The following is a 15,280-nucleotide window of genomic DNA, read 5'->3' on the forward strand; positions in this document are numbered from 1 at the left end:
CTGCGGACTAATGTAGCAAAATTTGGGAGCTGGACTTCTATAGACTAACCATGCTCTCAGCACCTGGAGGAGGTGGGTAAGAATGCATGGAGATGAATTTACTAAATTTTCAATTTTGTTACTTATGTTGAAGTCTTCGACTCAAGCTGCAAATGTGGGGACCGATTTGAATGAAAAAAATAACATCTATCGTGATTTGAAATACTAAATGCTACGTGCATTGCTGTGTCGTCGCGTTCGAAACCATATGATCCAATTTAACGATCACTGCATGTGCAACAACGTAGTTTACGATGATCGACTGCAGGTGAACATCTGAACTTAGATAACAAAAAAAGAACATCACATAAGACAGCGCATGAACGTCACAATCGGATGACGCGATACAATGATGCTTCGATAATATACGTCCTGCAAAAAACCACGTGCCAAAAAAGAGTAAAATATTAAAATTTCACCACCTTCGGCAATGCTTACATATCCTTGACAATTATAGATGGTTCTCAAGACGAGCTCTCTGTCATAAAAGACTAGAGTGTTTGTTACAAAATGAAATTTTAAAAGGGTAAAGCTTTTGTCGCGCTTTAACTACCGTTAAACAAGCAGTTAGTTTTTCATGTTCCTTAGTAAGTGAGGGGTTACACCAATCATTGCCTCCTTATACTCCCAAATCCAAGTTGTTTTTGTTCGAAGTTTAAGTTAACCGTTTGTTTCTGCAACCCATATGCATGTAGCCATAGGAGTGATGGACAGCCGCTTACACAGATTGCCTCGTTGTATCGAGGTGCTGACAGGCGTCACCTTGCCGTAAAGGAAAGCTTGTGACCTAAATATCCGCGACGCCTCAAAAGACCTGTCAGCTTCTCCACCAATCATCGGGCGTCTTGTTACGTATCTCTGGCTTTTGCATAATAATCTCCATATAACGGCTGAACTCAACATCGCTTCCTTGATCTCAGTTCTTTTCTCGTCTATTCGGGGCTGACGGGAATACCGCCTTCTCGCGGTGGCGTGGTAACCCATACCGATTACGCTTATACGCGGCAGTTATCGATTCATTGAAGAATACGGATCAGCTCGCATATGTATATATACACCGGAACAAAACGTTCTTTTTTCGTAGAGTCAAATGTTCACAGGGAAGTAGACGAACGTACAGTGATTTATTCATGTTTCGGCCCATGTCCACATTTAATCAGAATATATATATATATATATATATATATATATATATATATATATATATATATATATATATATATATGGCATGCGCTGCTTTTTGTACTGTTCTATTTTTTTACATAATTTACTGCACACTGCCAACCCTATTTACTTTTATTCCACTCAAGCGACCAGTATTGACTCAAATTTAATGATATTGATATTGTAACTTTACGAAATTATCATGTTTGTTTACGTCGTTGTTACTACGTCTGGTTTTCCATGCACCGAGTGACACCTTTTTTTTTGTGCATACTGAAGGTGATGCTACCGTGCCGTCTGGTGGGCGGGGGGCCCAGTCGGAAGGCCAGTAACCTCCGTTTGTCCTGACGTCCATTTAATTGTGTATTATGCGAATGGATGCGCAAATAATCGCAATGACTGTATGAAAACAATTTTTTTCTCGATGTCGTTAGGCGTGCACTTCAGTGTCGTCGTACACGGTGGCCGCTTTTGTGTTTCTCTTCGCCTGTCGTTCGCCGCACGCCCTCAGGCTTATCGTCGATCACTTTCTTCGGCCCGTGCTGGCTACAAAGCCGCCCACTGCGGTGGAAGCGAGTCGCACGGGAACACAAGAAACACAAGGATTGAGTTGCGTGGAACTGCGCCCGGTCGCGGGAGTGAAAAGCTAATGTTGGTGTGAGAGGGCAAGCACGAGCGACGCCGCCGCTGCGGCTGGCGATAAACAAAAGGAGCATAATAGCACAACCGGGTCGTCTATCGCTGCGCGAACCGCTGACCGCGGAGCAGTTGCCCATCGGCTTCGCTGCGTTTCAGCAATGGGCGAACAAAAAGGACAAGTGACCTGCAGCCATTGGCCTCGATGCATAATACCCTCGATTGTTTTCTGTTTCTTTGTGCTTCTATAAGGACCCGTCTGCGCGATGAGGTTAGGTAATCTAGATTGTTGTTACTGCAATCCACGCCATTAGGCATACTGTACTCTCTGGGCGCATGCGCGAGCGCAGCAAGGCGGCATTATGGGTTTGCTCGTTATGCGTCGGGGACACATTCGGCGCGCTCTTTAGAAACACCGACATCTGGTGGTGTAAAACAGGAGCCATACCCACGAAGCGAGAAGTGAACAGTGGTGCAATTCTAGATAAATTTCGTAACGACAAGAAAGCAAACCGATCAGAGCGTGCGCAGAAAAGCATACGCAAGCGCGCATGCTATAAAAGGGTCTCAGCTTGAGCTTCTTGGTATTTCTTCGTTATGGGAAAACAGCGTGAGAAAACGAGACAAGAAAGACGCACAGGACAGGCCCTGACTACCAACAAAGTGTTTATTTTTGCGAGCATAAATATATGCACATTTTAGTGGAGAGATGGGGGTGGGGTGGGGATGGGGGTAAAACACGGGCACGCTTCCTACCGTATCTAGAACAATGAATCGCTCAGCTATTGCTTAGCTGTGGAGAAAGCAAATCCTTTCATCGGTTAATGCAAGCAATGGTGAACTAACGCATGCGGGTGCTATGGAATGCATTAAAAACGCCTCGGATATTTCCCCATCGCGGCTATCGCGGTACCTGCGGGTGGTACGCGTCTGGTGGAAGTGAGGGCTGCATCCGCACTGGGCACAATGGGCAGTCAATTGCAGCCGGTCTTCTCTCCAGGGTTGCTGGCACGTTCACGCGAGCGGTCGTTCATGCAACGGCTCGTCGGCTCGATGTATACGGGCCTCAACACGACGTTGGAACATCAATCCCGACCTCTGCCTTGCAAAGGACGAAGCGTGTTGCACGTATTCTTTTTTTCCGCAGGTCGGTTTCTCTGAGCAAGAGGCGTTCACTGGCCTGAAGAGGGAACCCTGTATTATGCGCGCCGAGTACACCACACCCACTTCCGCACGAGCGGCAGCCTTCTTCACCCTGTGAGAGACGCCGTGTTAGGTAGGGGATCGCGACCACTTTCGCCCTGTCAACCTCTGGCTGAGTTATAGATAAAAATTTATAGCGCTAAAAACAGAAAGAACGAAGAAGAAACACAAACAGCACGCGCCCACCTATCGATCCTTTTTCTCTGGCTGAGCTTTATTTCTTGGCAAACGTAATTCTGGTGCAATTACTTCAGCCAGCCCTGACAAGAGTTGCTCTGGAAAACCTGCCTTCGTCAATCCATCAACTTGATGAGCGAAGCTCAGCGCGACTTGATGAGGACAGGAACGAGCTAAGGCATTGCTCGTGGCGGTTAGCGCGATGGCGCGTTTCACGAGCTTCGAGTGCTGAGATGTGAAGTTTAGAAGGTCGTTATTTAGGAACCGTGGTGTATATTTCCAGCAGGTGTGCTTGTCGCCAAAGTAAAGCGTGAGGTCGAGAAAGCCAACTTCGTGACTTTCAGGCAGCGCCCTGGTGAAGGAAAGTCCGGGGAGGCTTGTGCAGAAACTACGGAAAATCCGGTCGCGTCGCTGGTGCTCTTACTTCTGGCATCGTCGGGGTTAGCGCGCAATCAGACCAGCAAGTCGTCGACATTAAGAAATACCTTCACCCACTCGGTCATACTAGCGTAACCCACCATGCCTAGCATTATGCGCTTGTTGGGATAAGTTAAGCGCTTGTTTCTCTGATGGCTGTCATGCGCACCGAAATATCTGTGCTGAAAGAGCGTGCACAAGGGCACGGTAAGGTGCCCCGCACTATGTAAGGAGCATCGCGGAAGCTCTGGTGCGGGGTCATTTGGGTCTCTCTCATCTCGGCAATCAAACGCTAAAGGCTTTGCCTGAAATCTTCCGCGTGTCTTCAACGAATAATTATCGGAACCCCGGAGTAGATATCTTGAAGCCAATTTCATTTCTGTGCGGAAGCGCGTTTCCTGACCACGTCACTCGTGAAACTTACGTCGTCTCCGGCAGTCAGCAGAATCATGAAAACAAAAGAAAAAAAAAGTTGCGATATAGAAGGCTGTGCAAGCCGATTTCTGAGCCCAGTATTAAGTTGTCCGGAGTGGCTGGCGTGCAGTGAAGCGAAAGTTTACGAAACCTTAGCCCTATATATTTTGCGCTCGTTTTTGCGGTGTCTGCATACGGCTCGTGTGCCTGTTAATTCTTTTGTTTTCCCCACACGTCGGTGCGCCGTGTCACGTGGTTGTTTTCTTACTGCGAAGAACAGTTACGAGCCAAAATATGGGCTGACCGTCTTCATTCGTTCGTCATGTTGCGTTTCGTGCAGGGCACGACGTTGTACCCGAACGAAAGTTACCCGACCAGCCGGGGACCCAATTACCGACGGTGCGTTTTGAAGCCGAGCGTTCGGTTCACTGTACGCCACGACCACTTTTCGCAAGCGAACAGATAATACTTGCTTGGGCAACGCCGACGGTTTTCCATCGAGCGAGAGAATGTGGGCCATGGTCTCATCCACTGCCCGGCGGATGAGACCCTGGCCCACATTCTTGGGAAAAATTCCCAGCTCATTTTGCTCGAAAGGAGCCGTACGGTGTCATGCCTTCCGGCACCTCAATCGTCGGACGCCGAGCCCCTGGGGACCTGTTGCTCCCATCGGGCCCACGGCCATTGTGCAGCGGAACATTCCAGGCCCTCCTTGAGTATGCGGGGAACGCCGATCCCTCCGTAGCTCCATGCCCCACGTGGACCCCGAGACTCGCGTCGCAAGATGGGCCCGACGAACGTTCCGGCCTCGTCCCGGCCGAGCATTCGATTTACCCCGCCATCGAACTGCGCAGGCATCGAACCACTTGTTTCGCGCTTGAGTGTGACGCTGCGTCATCCACTATTTGTTTCTGAAGCTTTTCATGTTAATCATGTTTCACGTTGTCTTTCCAGCGATTCTTAACACTTATATCACCTTCTTCCGTATAGAACAGAAATAGAGTAGCAAGAAGCTGATAGCTGAAAGTAGCAACAGAAAGCATCTTTCACCCGGCAGTGCTCATGTCCAACAGAATACTGGCGGGTTTACGAAGCTCATGCGCCTATAAAAATAAAAGTGAAGGAAGTGTCAGGATTAATTTTGAAGTCAGCAAAGACCGACTTGACGGAGAGTTCGCTTGTCTCGAAGGTACCGCTGGCAAATGCACCAAGCCGCGCATAGTGCGTGTTCGGTGCTGAACGCAGGTAGAATGCCTCTTCGGAATGCAATGAAGCTTCTTAGCGTTGTCCGGCAGTTTTCAGGAGTTCATACATAACTTCCGAGCTGGCCGGGTCTCTAAGCCAGCCCTTTCCCTCCTTTTGGCCCATCCTTTCCATCAAACTGTAGCATTAATCCGGACTCCCGTTCATGCGGACCTTGCCGGAAAACAGGCGGCTCATGCCAATGCCCGAGGAATTACAGTCCGGGCTCGGGCATCACATGTATCGGACCTCGTTACGGAGGAGGCGCCGTTTACAGCGCAGGATCGGCTTATTACCTACCACGACATTTGCACACACTACCGATTAGACCGTTTAACCTTTCGCTACGCAGGTGTGAAGTTATGTGGCGACAGTTGGCAGACTCGCACCTTGCCCTCCCCTTACCGGCTCCGCCGCATTGATCCCTCCATTTACCTTCCTCCCTCTTGTAAATTGTGCGTCTCTCCCAAAGCATACTTAAACCACATCATGTGGGGGTGCTCTAAGCACCCCCTTCCCCCTTTGCACGAGCAGTTAATGTCTAGTGAGGAGCAGTGGGAGGCTGCCTTGCGCAGCTCGAGGCGGGACCTTCAGGAGGCCATCCTGGAGTGGGCTGAGCGAATGGAGGAAGCCCACTACCAGGAGTTCCTCCGCCCACTCTCTATCCCGTTGCCCCTTCCCTTTTATTAGGGATAAAGTTTTTCATCATCATGATCATCTTGGTGGCCTTTGATTTCACTCTGTTCTTCAGCATTTTGCAGGCGTCCAGAGGAGTTGATTCTGCTCAATATCGCGCGCAATTTTCTCACAGCTTCCAGGAGTCGTATGCTGCTGCATTTTGTGTAAAGAAACTTTGATAAAGCACTCAATCGCTGGAAGGCTCGCCACCTTGTTTTTCATTCTTACTCATTCCTTACGCCTCAGCAAAGCATTATATATATATATATATATATATATATATATATATACGAGGGCGAATCAGAAGCTATTTCTCCATTTTCGTGTTTTATCCAGATTAAGGCTGCCAATGCGTAATCAACATATCGATTGCCAGCGTTGTACTTTTCTTGGACCTGCCTGGCCTTATCTGCCGGTAGCTCCGCGGCACGGCGCTGCTGTCAATTGTTGAAGTAGGTGGTTGTGCTCCACACTGTCCACTGCGCACGAGCAACGGAGTGTCATTCGTTTTCAATGGAGTAAGGGACAACCGCCCATGGAAATCGACAGGAAAATTCAGCCCACGTACGTGCAAAGGTGTCTCGCTTTGAGAAGTGTGAGATGGTGGTGTGGCGACTTCGCAAAAGAACCGTGAACACTTGATATGACAATGAGTGTTCGGGGAGGCCCCGTGCGTCTGTACAACAGGGACATCTCAAATTTATTGCTGCGACAAATGGCTGAACCAGTGTGGGGACTATGTGAAAAAGTAGTGTAAGATACCTAGAATAGTACGATATTTCGTATTACCTCTGTGTACCTTATTTTGGCTAATAAGAAATCGGGAAAAAAAATTATCATGCGCCCGCGAATATATATATATATATATATATATATATATATATGTGTGTGCGTGTGCGTGTGTGTGTTATATAGGTCCAAGGCTCACAGTGGAATCTGTGAAGGCAATCTTTCGTGAAGCGGTTATTTAGAGTCTACAAAACTGTCCATGTTCTGCGCCGCGTTTCGAAGCATATATAAATTGTGCGCCTGCGCCACAAAACGCTGACACACCCACCACGTGACCCACCTGACCGCGGTTTAAAATGTGTCTGGGATCAATCCAGTTTACATTACGCCATCTCCAGGATCGGCGCTCCTTACTTCGTGAGAAACGGGCCTAACTGACACTCCCGACCTCGTGAAATGAGGCATAGATAGTTGCTGCATTTGTTGCATTAACGATAGTTAGGTATACAGTGCAGGGAAGATGGGTAGTGCGGATGGGCCTATGCAGATAAGCCGATTATGTGGGTGCGGTCCTTTGTGTGCACGAGCTATCAGGCAAGACAGCAGCGCGAGCAGTCACAGTCACCAAAGCTTGCGAGGGATCACAAGGAGAGCCTCTGTTTACAAATCTATTTGCTTAGCTGGGGTGGCGTTTCGGGTGCGGATTATTCGAATAGCACTTGGTCCTTCGGTCTTTGGTGAGTGGTTTCCTGGGACACTTCGCAGTTACAATTTTCAGGCGAGCACGACATTCAAATGAAGGGAGGCGCATCGAAAATGGAGGCAGCGGTACGTGGGTCGAAGAAACCGAGTACGAGCAGCAGCGATATAGGAACCGATGGAGATTATTCCGCCTACTATCCGGAAATTGACGCCAGAGAATGCGTTGCCTTATCCTTTGATAAGCGTATAAGCTGGATTTCTCCGGCGTACACGGAAAAATAAAGCGAGGTTCAGAATGCCGCCAGGTACAGTGGTCGCAATTAGCTCAAAGGTCGAAAAAGACAAAAGCGCCCCGCCGCTACTCTCGAGTGTATTGACCCTTCTAATGTTTGCACACGCATGTCCGAAAAGAAATTCTGGTTCCGCCTTCTGGATCAGCATGCTAACTTTAGCCGGCAGAAAAGAGATTGGACGTTTTGCTAGCCTGCAAATATATGGGACCCTAAAGCTTTCACCAGTTTTGCTAAGCAATTTAAATGTTGGTTGATACATCAATGTTACACCGGAATGCACACCAGAACCACACATGACGCACCAGCCGTGCTTCTCATACGCAAAACATCAATAATATGTTCCTGTATAGTGAATTGTACGTGAGAAAATATGTTCACATTTTATGGTGAACGTCCCCGCAAGTACACGTGGCCGGGGTCAGAAAAGCACCGTTGCTGCCACAACGTGTTTTCTAAAGAGCCTGTACGGTAGCTTTGTGCACTTCACCGGCTTCTGTACTGATTTGATGATTATCCTTTAGGTTTTCCTTGAGTGTCATTGGATCCTTTTATAAGAACCGGCAAAACACTGTCTCGCTTTAGGGATGGTGTCTTTCCATGGCCATCACCTACAGTGAAAGACGACGGAGTGATCTATGAGTGTTCAAGCTGACCGATAGCTGGCTTTCAAAACTGACGCCGACTACAATAGACGGACCACTTTGCCCAGGACTGGAGTGCATAGTAGCCATTATTCTAACACCACGTGGCGTGCAGTAAAAAAACACAGGCCGTACATAAAACATTCGCCTTTTATGCATGGTTCGTGGACAAAAGTCCGCCATTTGAAGCGCTATAAGGCTAGGCGACGCCTTGAAAAAGCATATTCGTTCCTAAAGCTTAAACAGTTGTCATTGGGAATGCGAGTGAATAGCTGCCTCTGAAAATCACAATGTGCTGCGAGCAGTTCTGAACTGGATAAACGCGTAGTTAGGTTATCGTGCAAGCACATCTGTCAAACGAAAAAGAAGGAGTTCCCTTCTGTCTCCAAGGCGTCTTTCTCGCTCTGAAACGCGCGGAGAGAAGTACAGGTGAACTTTATTATTATTATTATTATTATTATTATTATTATTATTATTGTTGTTGTTGTTGTTGTTGTTGTTGGTTCAGGCAGCTTAGACGGCAAAGGTCCGTAGAGCAGTGTCTTGCAACGATGTTCTCTAGCGCCACGCTACTGAAATCCGCCAGGCAGCCTTGGTATCGCAAACTGACCACTTCCAATAGCTCCTTGGTGGTGGGTTTCGGGGAAGGCTTGGCGCTGTTCTGAGAGGGGCGAGGCATGAGATACCAGCGCCGGAGGACGCGCGGGGTGTCGAAGCAGTCGGCTCGGCGCCATCGCGTTGGGGAGTCCTCTGCGAGGAGGGCCACGATGCGGCGACGAGTCGCTTAGTCTTTGTGCATCGTCCTGCCGCAATTTCTGCGTCGTAATATTTAATAGGTGCGCGGGTCTCACTTCAGCAACGCACAACAGCTTTCGTCGTGAGGCAACCCAGCCGCGCGGCGCGGTGAAGGAACAAACAGGAGCGGCGAATCGGACACGGCAGTCATCGTGTAGAAAAGTCTTTGACACCCCAAAGAAGAATAAGCGATGCCATCGATTTGGGTCGCGTACTTGGCCGCGCCGTTGTATACTGCGCGATTGAGCAAGAGGTTTGCGCTCGCGTCTCTCGTCATGCATGGTTTGCGAGCGGTGGTTGCGGCAAGCTCCCGGCATCGAGGCGTGCGGCCTCTATAGGGAGGAGTTCGCCCCCCCTGCAGTTCGCGAACCTCGCAGGCATGCAGTTGCTTTTTAAACTTTGCTAACGGTTAGTTGTAGCAATTTTCGTAGGTGAGTGCCGCGCGTCGACCCCGTTTCTTAGGTTTATTTCTCAGCGTTACTGCGGATGGCGCGCAGTGTTGTTGTGCGCTCAAGTCGTGCAATACACTCGCACTCCTTGCTGCCGGTGACCGGAGCTGCTCGCAGACTGGTTGGTCTGTTGTAATAAACCTTGGCAACGCGCCGTGCCTGACAGCCGGAGAAAAGCATAGCGCGTGATTATTTCGCATCCCAATTTTTCGTCTCATTTTATTTATCGTGCTCTCCTACACTTTGTTCAAAGTTCAGATCGCGCTTATGTTCGAAGTGTATTGAGCATTGTGTTTTATGCTTTAGCATTAAGGGAGCGTTGAAGTGAAAAAAAAAAGCGTATATGTGTGAAGTATTGGAAGCCATGGTCGTATAGTAGAGCTAGAGAGGGGATGGGAGAGCATTGGAAAGCGTGTTTACTTGTAATATATATATATGTGTGTCTGTGTACGTCTGTACGTGTGTACGTGTGTACGTGTGTGCGTGTGTGTGTGCGTGCGTGCGTGCGTGCGTGCGCGGTTTCTGCAAGAAGTAAGGGCCATTTCGTCCTCAGAAATATATGTAATCGTTTTTGAAAGTGTGTATTGGCGGGTTTAGTGTAGTACAAACCTACTTCACTTTTCTACATATTCAACATTATCTTCTAAGCACTTTTCGTACCGCGGAACCAGTTTCTTTAGTTCTTCTGCATAGAAGTTCCCCGCAGGGGAATTGAACCAGTTGACAATGGCGGTCTTGAGTTTCTCGTTGTCTTGAAACTGTTGTCCCTCAAGCCACTGTTTCAAGTGCAAGAAGAAATAGTCACTTGGTGCAAGGTCTGGAATCTGGGCTGGACGAGGAAAAAGTTCCCTACCAAAATCTTGAATCTTGTCCTTGGTTCCGGCAGCGGTGTGAAGACGCCCGTTGTCCTGAAGGAAAACAGGTTCCCGCGCCGTCGATTTTTTTATTGTGTGACTCCGTTTGGTGAGGCTATCGCAGTATACGTAAGCTGTGACTGTGGTCCCACGTTTCATGAAATCAACCAAAAGAACGGTAGCCATATTTTTCCGACTCGAGTAAGGAGATTGCTTGATTTTTTTTTTTTCAGTTTTCGTGAACAGGAGCGGCGCCACTGCATTGATTGTTCTTTTGCTTCTACAGTGGCGTAGGATACGCAAGGTTGGTCGCCTGTAACAGTATGCGAAAACAACTCACCTCCGTATTGTCGGTAGCGGTACAAACCGATCGTCCAGTTGACATTATTTGCTGTCTGAGTTGGTCTCTAAGCATTCTTGCTGCCGACCTTGCACGCGCTTTGTGATATACGAGCTTTTCAGTTACACTCGCATCAATTGTAGTGCGTCCAGTAAAAGGAAATTTATCAGCTAGGCCACAAATTGTCAGTCGTCAACCTAATCGTAATTCCCGGTTCACTTGTCGAGCAGTTTGATTGGTCTGGATGCTGGGCCTGCCACTCCGCTCTTCTTCGTGCAGATTTGTGCCGCCATTTTCGAAGTCATGACACCATTTTCTGACCTCTCCTTCACTTATCGGTGTAGCTCCATGAACTAGGCACAACTCCGAATGAATTTGAGAAGCTGATCATGTTCATGCCATTTCAAGCCTATGCAAATGGCTTCTATTGTTTCGCGCCTTGTTACAAAATTTTGTGTTACTTCCTGTTATGTAATATTCGTCGATTTATTTGAACTCTTTGTGCACGACTGACCGTCATCCTGCTGTTTTGCCAACTGTAACGGGATCTGGACCTCGTCAAGCTGCTCAAGCTTTTATTCCGGTACTCCTCTTATCCAAAGGAAATAAAGTTGACTGATGGATAAAAAAATCGAATTACAACCCGCACTTCACAACAGGCGCGAGCAATGATTTTCGCGGACATTGTCGTCTGCACTCCCCGACAAGTAGACGACTACTGGGCCAAAACAATAACTTCATTGCATTTCCGAAGTATTAACAGATGGCGCTGCACAAACAAACCTTTATCCTGACGTGTAAATAGTTATGTATAAACAAACTGCTCTTATTTTTTGAGTAACCCTTGTATATATGACCAAGAGAAGGGAAAACGAGGGATTCGGTTTTTGGTAATCATTATCATAGAGAGACAACAATCAATGAAGCCAAGAAAAGCATCAGGGAAATTACTGTGGTTGAAAGTGAAATGTAGAACATAATGAAAAAGGGAGAAAAGGGAGATGAATTCGAAAAGATAACGATGACGCACAACCGTCGCACTACCAATTGTGATACGGCAACGGCTATCAATCCGTTCGCACAACTGGGTGTTTGTGTTTACTGGATCTACACTCTTCAGCAAAGTTTCACCCTTTTGGGTGTATCTCTGCCACACAACAATAATCGTCATCTGCCTTGCTTACGTTTCCTTTCTTGAAAACGCCGCACCCGCTACTTTCCTGTCGGGAATGCTATGCAATGCTGATAACGCGCATGCCGTTCGTTACTGGGAAGTACCGGGCTCGCCGCGTTAAAAAAAAGGAAATGCGGGCAAGACGGATGACGATTATCGTTGAGTGGCAAAGGGTGTAATTTTGCTTAACAGTGTAGCCCTATGACTGTTAGCCAGCCCCACTAAGAGCCATGGTGGGCGGATGTGGAACATTCTCCAGGTAACAAATGAACTTGGGAGTGCAGGCCGTTGGCGAAGAAGCCCTCGTATGCTACCTAATGACATGAAGACTGCCAGATTCGAGACCCTCGCTATGAATGAACGAGGGATGATGGGAAACTTAGGGGCTCAATTTTTGTTAATCATGATCATACAAAGGCGTTATCTTTAACGACGCTATCTTTTCGTGCACTTTCATTTCCCTATTATTTGTTACTGGCGAGATTACTACCACAGTATATTTCCCCGCTGCTTTCGTTGATTTCATTGTGTTGGGGCTGTATGTGGTCATGATTACATATTGTTACGTGTCAAGACGGCGACGAGCATTCCTTGGATGCTGGCTACGAGGCAGCCATTTCATCAGCACCTGCCCAGACGACGGCGGCGCCCGACGTAGACTGTGACGTGCGAACAAAGGAGATCACTTCAAGGTGACAGCAACCGCCGTACTCCGTGGAAGCGTTAAGTGTCGCGAAGTCCACTCTTGTGACCCTGGCCCCGGCAAGCGGACCGTCACGGAGAGCCCACTAATTGGTGAAAGGGTCCAACGTTGAAGACTTCCGTGAGAACGGCGTCGACATCAGGTTCACAGATTGCCACGTGGTTGCCTCGTATACACGGGGGAGATCGCGCGACATTGGAGGCGGAGTCCAGCGGACCGGTGGGGCGTCATGAGAGGGATTTTGCGAACGATTCCAAGATTGTGATTGGCCGAGATTCAGTCATCAGATTCCCTAGTCTTGTCGCCTAGGGAAATGAACTGTTTTAACATCGGACACCTTTGGTGCAGTGGCGTGTCCTGACGTGTCCTGATGGTTGCTCCGACCCGTAGTGAGCTTAGATATTTAAAGTGCTCCTACATGGGGTGGGCTTCCGCATCTGGGGCCAAAAGCGAACGCATTTTCTTCCGCTCCTACACCCGGACGTACTCATCCCTGTGGCTGGAAGATTCCTGGCCTAAACGTTACCCCGAGTCGCAACAATACATTTATATGTCATTTCCACTTTGCTCCTAGAAGAGGCAGGATGTCTATCGAGCAAGCTCCTGAACAACACTTTGCAATGTAGTGAACGGGGTTTAAATCGCACAACTGGCACCTCAAAGAGTTGCGACGTGATGTTGTCGCATTTCTCTCGCGTTTACCGCCAAATCGCTAAATAACTTTCTTATGCGACTGTCAAATGACCCAATATTTTAAATGTATCTCTGCTCTTGCTGTAATTTTGCTTTTTCTCACAGTGCCATATAATGTGCCACTTTAACAATAACCTGCATTTCGAATAGTATTCGACGGGGTGATGCCACTTGCTGACACGTTGTAAAAATACTCACCAGCGGTCTGCTTGACAATCGTACGCATACGCAATCGCGAGGAAGAATCGTGTGGGCGCGTGTTTAATCGGCTATCCTTTATGCACGTGGCGTTATTGCTGCGGTGGAGGCTTTCACGTTCGCAAAAATGAACTCAGCATGACGGCCGCTTGGTGCGCGCGCTAGGAACGGCTTGCCATCACCTTCCACATACTCAGTATTCAATCATGTTAAAGAATATATGTTGATGACGTAAAAATCTAACAGTTCGCTCAAGAAAAACATGCTCTTGCCGGCACATACGCGCTAGGCTTCTATTGTTGCTTTCCCAATCTGACTAGCTGGCATTATTCACAATGCAATCCTCTTTTAATCAGCGCGCAATTTCTGTAGCCTGAGGTAAGGCCAGTGACAAAATAGTTGCGAATATTCCGAGTAAATGCTAATAAAATTATTCGTCAAGCATTAGTAGAAAGTTAGCCTCGTTGAAAAGACGTCATTGTTTTGTTGAGTTGCTCAAGCGGAGTCGTGTTGTCAGCTCCTTGCGTCGTAGTCGTTTTGAATGTTGCAGAGAACTATTACCATTTTTGCAGCTGCTGCCGTGTTAGTGTAAACCGCACAATAATTTAGTGTACCAGTATGATGAGGAAAGAAGACCTTGTAGATTTATTTCACTAGGCAGTTATTACTGCTACCTCATGTTGCGGTGTAATTTTTTTGAGCGGATGTGCGGGCGACTAGAGCCTGACAGTGCGCAATGCTCTTTGCAGCTTACCTGTTGCTATTCAGTCAGTTACCAGCGGTTTGTGTCCTGAGGTATACTGTGATGTTCTTCTCGGAAGTAGAAGCCGACCACGTGTACAATTCAATTCAGTTTTGTTCAATTTGCAGCTCTCAATGCAATTACAAAAAAAAAGTATATCCAATGACAAGTAATGGGTCCGTGGTGGATGTATTCGTGCACCTAGACAAATTGTAAACGATGTAGGATGTGTTGCAAATTGCACACTGCGTTATTTGAGTAAAGGTAAAGAGAGAGAGAGAGAAAGAAGATTGCGGCCCAGACAGGTCAGTGTGGTGTTCACAAACGAAAACAAGTGGAACGTCACTAATGAAAACGTACCAACTAGAAGAGAGAGAGAGAAAGACACAAGAAGAAAAAAAATTTGCTCCTTTTCTCACGGAAGTCAATATTTTGGAATGCGGACTTCAAAACGTGAAATTAATGGACAGTGTTTCTACTGCGCCCATTATGTACGCAACCCACTACTAAAAGCGATGACGTGACAAGCGCTGCTACGTTCCGCAAAGCGCTTGCGTGCGGCGTACGTATCGTCATGGCGCAGTACTAAAACTGTCTGATACGCGCAATCCTGGTGTGCTTTAACGAACCGGCTCCATTGTCCTAATTTGCTGAGCGTTTCACGTGTCAAAAGGCACACTGGACCAACAGTGCGGCGACACTTTCGAAAGAGTTAGGTTGCGGAGGTTTCCGTGCCGGTGGACACGTGAGGAAGATCACACGCCCGTGGGCTTCCGTTTCGAGGGCGATCAGCGCGGTGATGCCACAGAGAACGGCGCCGTATCCCACATCTCGGAAGTGCGCGTGGTCGACTCAGCACGTCGCGCAGTGGTCGAACTTATCAGCGCAGCAACGCGCGAGCGATCGAGCCGACGCGCTTCCGCTGGCACGGCGCAATGCCGGCGAGCGAGTTTTACCCGAATGCGAATTAGGAACGGTGACGCTGGCGACACCGCTG

At 48.0% G+C, this 15,280-nt stretch overlaps 1 protein-coding gene across 2 annotated transcripts in view; it reads left to right on the forward strand.

Annotated features, from left to right (window-relative positions):
• LOC126523520 (NADPH oxidase 4-like) overlaps nucleotides 1-15,280 on the forward strand; it is a 262,696-nt gene that overhangs the window by 4,130 nt on the left and 243,286 nt on the right. The window lies entirely within an intron of this gene.

Source organism: Dermacentor andersoni, chromosome 6, assembly GCF_023375885.2.
Source record: "Dermacentor andersoni chromosome 6, qqDerAnde1_hic_scaffold, whole genome shotgun sequence".
Classification (NCBI taxonomy): domain Eukaryota; kingdom Metazoa; phylum Arthropoda; class Arachnida; order Ixodida; family Ixodidae; genus Dermacentor; species Dermacentor andersoni.